This window comes from Protopterus annectens, chromosome 10.part0 (genome assembly GCF_019279795.1).
Source record: "Protopterus annectens isolate FY-2018-M chromosome 10.part0, PAN1.0, whole genome shotgun sequence".
NCBI lineage: Eukaryota > Metazoa > Chordata > Ceratodontiformes > Protopteridae > Protopterus > Protopterus annectens.
The window spans coordinates 1,649,437,531-1,649,442,755 of NC_056744.1; positions in this window are offsets into that span (position 1 = coordinate 1,649,437,531).

Below are 5,225 nucleotides of genomic sequence, written 5' to 3' on the forward strand. Positions count from 1 at the left end.
TCAAATATGCAGGCACTATAAGCTTTAACCAGAAATTCCCAGCTCAGAAGGACAGAGTCCAGCCTCTCCTCCCACAAGAGTTCAGAACACGAACCCTCTTAATGTAAAATAACTGGCCTCAAGCCCAAGTGCTTAAACCAGAATTAATACACTTTTAGAATAACAGACACTGAGCCCTCAATCAGCAGTTCCCAACTTAGAAGGATGTAAGCTACCTGTTCTGCCACTACAGTGCAGACCACAAACCTTCCTAATGTAAAACTGGTCTGAAGCCCAGGTGCTTAAACTAAAAGGCTTACAATGAGTTACACCAAGCAGTAATAAATACAATTGAGTACTTTTAAGATGATGCAAAAGCAAAATAAAGTAGGAAAAACACAAATACAGTAAAAGCAGATAATTTTTTTTTTTTTTTTTTTTTTTTGGAAAGAAAGAAAGGAAAGAGAAAAAGGAGCAGCAGAAACTAAGCTGATTGGCCTTCTCAAATGCTCTCCCTGTACTGGGTAGAATGAGGTAATGACATTAGACTGGGAGGAGGGTCCCAGATCAAATTTACACTAGGGGCGGGTAACTGCAAAGCCGCCAACTATAAAAACACTATACCAACAGGGAGGGTGGGAAACAAACAGCAGAAATGTTACTCACAGCTGAAAAGCAGCAGTGAGCCTTTAAATGAAAGTTTTAAACAGCTAAAGGAGCCAGTAGAAAAAAGAGTTTAACTGCAACAAGTTATCATAAACAAACAACCCAACAGATGCTTAATAAGAGTGGACAATTTCCAGTTAATACCTCACACACAGTGAAACTAGCTAGAAAAAATACACAGTACACAAAGTGCTATAAACAACAAAGAAATAAAGAACAAAATAAACAAAAAAAGGATACTTAATGTTATATATTGTAGCTCTGAGTTTGCTGAGTGTCCTTCCTTCGATCAGCTCACTGTAAAATGGCTGAACACTCACAACTGAGCTTCTTAGGTAACAGAAAGTTGAAACCTGAGACAGCTTTTAAGAAAGAAATCTCAAAGAACCAATGAGGTGCTTAGTCTAAGCTGTAGTCCAGGAGACCTCAGTCAGCCAATGACCTCAAACAATTCTCTCTCACTGAAATGCCTGATGGCTTTGGCTAAAACAAGATGTCCCTGAATTATGTGCTCAGACACACAGCCTCCACAAACACTAGGCCCAAATACAAGCCTGAATATGGAAGTGCTACAAATATCCCCACTACTTAGAACAAACTGCAAAATGTTACTCACAGCTGAAAAGCAGCAGTGAGCCTTTAAATGAAAGTTTTAAACAGCTAAAGGAGCCACTAGAAAAAAAGAGTTTAACTGCAACAAGTTATCATAAACAAACAACCCAACAGATGCTTAATAAGAGTGGACAATTTCCAGTTAATACCTCACACACAGTGAAACTAGCTAGAAAAAATACACAGTACACAAAGTGCTATAAACAACAAAGAAATAAAGAACAAAATAAACAAAAAACAGGATACTTAATGTTATATATTGTAGCTCCGAGTTTGCTGAGTGTCCTTCCTTCGATCAGCTCACTGTAAAATGGAAAATGGGAAATGCTTTCCTCTGGATCGTCATTGTTCTATTAATATTGTCAAGTGTTTGCCTTCCCACCACAAAACCACACATTGATCCATATCTATCAATTTTGGCAATACCTTTGCCATTATTTTAGCTATTTTAGACACAAACACTTTATAATCATGGTTTAAAATAGAAATGGGCCTATAGGTATAGCAGTCACCACAGCTTTCTTCCAGGATGTTGGTGACTCCCCTCCTTTTAAAATACTGTTAAACAAAAACTTGCAGATCTTTATAATTTTCTTTCCTCCTAGCTTCCAAACTTCCACAGCAATATAATCTATTCCCACAGACATTCCTGCAGAAGCTATCACCTTAATCTTATCCAGGCTGGTGAGGGTGGTGTCTGTACTTCTGACAATGCAGGTACCTATTACTAAAGCATTACCTTGGGTAGATGCAGTCTCAGTGAGCCTTAAAAACTTGTGGTCTATGTCCGTGTGCTCTTAGAGGTATGTGTACTGTTTGTGGGTCTGAAAGGTGAAGGTGGGTGTGATGACGTGTAAACAACTGGTTAAGATTTCTTAGTGATTAGCCTGGGAAGCTTTGGCAGTGTTTTCTTAAGAACATCAGCATAAAATGATTTAGTGGATGTGTTTTGTGATATGTGTGTAGATATGCGCTGTACTTATCAAATGTGTTCTGAGGTGAGAAGGTAACCTCCAAATTCAGTAATTACTTTCACCTCTGACATATTGAATCTTGATGGGATAGCAACAGAGTCTTCATTATCATGAAACAGTTGCCCCACTGCCTAAACATACTTAGCACTATCAGGCTGCCTACAGAAGGGACAAACACTGACTGATATTCCATACTGACTAGTGTAGACAAATGGATTTGAAAGCAGCACAGCTTTATAATTTAATCTTGGTGTAAGACAGGAGGGGATAATGGATTGGTGTAGAACAAAAGGTGATATATTGTGTATGGTTAATGGGTACAGTAATATGAGCTTTCTGTACTATAGCATTCACAAGTGCATAAAAAAAGAAGAAATGTAAAAGTGAGAGGAATTTGTTGGCGCAATAAGGTAAGAACAGGGAAATTTAAGTCAGATAGCTTTATTCAATAGGCTAATATGGTCTTTACCTAACAAGTAAAGAACAGATAGTCTATTCCAGTGGATGTGGGTGAAAAATTACAATAAAAACATAGCCAAGCTAGAGTTTTCACTGTGTGATTCCTTAAAATCTGTTGTAAAAAAGGGTAATGGGATACGTGAAAATGATCCCTTAAGGACATCAAGTGTTTCACCTATATAGCAGTTCTGAGTGCCCATGACTTTTTTCGTTTCCAGTCCGTTCCATGGAGAAACTCACTCAAATAATGCTAAAACCCACTAGCCATGGACATGCACATTTCAGACATCTTATGACTTCCTAAGAACAGCATAAGTAGACTGTTTGGCTAACCTTTAGAAACATAGGGTTGCTGTACCCAGCTGATGTCCATAACCATTAAGGTGTCTGCAAAATATCCCATCTAACAACTAAATAAAGGAATAAACAGGACACACAGTCAAACCAGTTAGTACAACAATTACAAAAAAATCCTAGCCAAGCTAGAGTTTTCACTGTTTTATTCCCTAAAAAACTCTTGTAAAAGAGGATAATGGGATATATGCAAATTACCCCTTAAAGTCATCAATTTTTTCAGCTATATGAGAGTTCTGAATGCCTATGACTTTTTTTCTTTTTAAATCTGTTAATGGACAAATTCAAACCAATAAAGCCAAGCCCCATTAGTTGTGGACATGCATGTTTCAGTCTTCTTATGACTTCATCAGCACAGCATAAGTGGACTGTTTGACTAACCTTTAGAAAAACAGGGTTTTCCTACCTAGCTGATGTCCATAACCATTAAGGTGTCTGCAAAATATCCCATATAACAAGTATATAAAAGAATAAACAGGACAGAAGTGGAGTAATTGTAATGCAAATAGTGTCAATACTGTATTAGAAGATCCAAGTAATAAAAAGTGTATCACACTGGTAATCCACATTCTGGTGCAGTAGCTTTAAATTCCCAACAATCAGTAACAAGCAGAAATCCAACAATTAGTAAAGTATTAAGATAATTTGTTTTCTATTTACCTAGTATCAGTAACTGGCAATGCTGATGTGCTTATCTTTTTTATTGCCAGGAGTAAGTAACAATACAACAGCAACACTGTACAACACTGCTATATTAACAGTAGTGCTATTAACAATAGAGTAAGCAGAATAAAAGTGCTATTTTCAGTAATATATCCAGAAGAAGTACAATCAGGTTATGAGACAATGTTTTCACTGTATGTCATAAGGCAATACTAAAATCAGTCACAGAACAGTGCACCTAAGATGTGACAGAGAGAAATTGGGTCTATATCACATTGTTAAAAGGGCTGTTCATTGGACGCCCTTTCATTGACACATAAACACCAAAGTACCAAAACTCCGAATGGCCACATAAGTGAATTTTTTTTTTCCCAGGGGAAAAAAATCACTTGGCCAACCACAAAGAAAACAAACTGTGAGACCCTACGAAGTGTGTGTGTGTGTCTGTGTGGAGGGTTTGCCCCCCCCCCCTAACTAAATATACAAACTCTGAGATTGCAGTACAGTGGGGGAAAGGGCAAATTCCCAATGATTGCCAAGAAATTTTTTCCCCTGGGAAAAATTTGCTTATGTGACTGTTCGGAGTTTTGATACTTCGGTGTTTACGTGTCGATGAAAGGGTGTTCGATGAACAGCCCTTTCTACAATGTAATATAGACCAATGAAATTTATATCATATACAACAAGGATGAAAATATGGCCTTATCTGCATTTTTTTTTTGCTCCAAAAAGTTGTATGCATTTAAGAACTTTCACTCATTTGTGATCTGCAGTTGTATGAAACAGTTCCAAATGAATCAAATCCTTGCAAGCAGTCAATGTGAATATTATATATAACAGATCCTACTGTTAAACATATTTACTTCTGCACAAAATGTGAATCATAATATGTCACGTTACTGTTCTTGAGGCATGATAAATACTAGGGTCCCAGTAGTGAAACTTGAAAGACTGAAAGTACATCAGTTTCATCTTTAAAACAAAACATTTTTAACAGTAACCTGCTTGTTGCTTATTGGTGGGAGGGGGAATTTAATAATGCATGGGCTTACAGAGCAGGTTAAAGACCAGTGTTTCTTTCTTTTCTTGTATGTTATGTATATCCGGCTTTTCTATTCCTTTTGTGTCAGATCTGCAAGCCTTTATTAAGACAGCTGCTCTGCTTTCCAAGTAAGAAAATAATTCAGATTTTGTGCTGCACACATTTTAGTCAGAATTCAAATCAACAGTATAAGAATAATCCTACATTTTATGTGTTATCTGACATTAAACCACAATTAAGTAAACTATTCCAAAGTATCTTTTATATTATTTTTGCAGGTATGTTCAAAAGGTTTTACAATGTAATCCTGTAACCATGTTCTTTACTGGTAAAACATGTGTGATGAAGTAATTCATTCCCTGCATTGCTGAGCTGTTATTTGCAATAGTTTTACAACTTTGTTCAATATTCTTTGTTAAGCTTGGTAACTTATTTTGTTTCTCATTTTAGTGTGACTAGCTCATACAGGATATTAT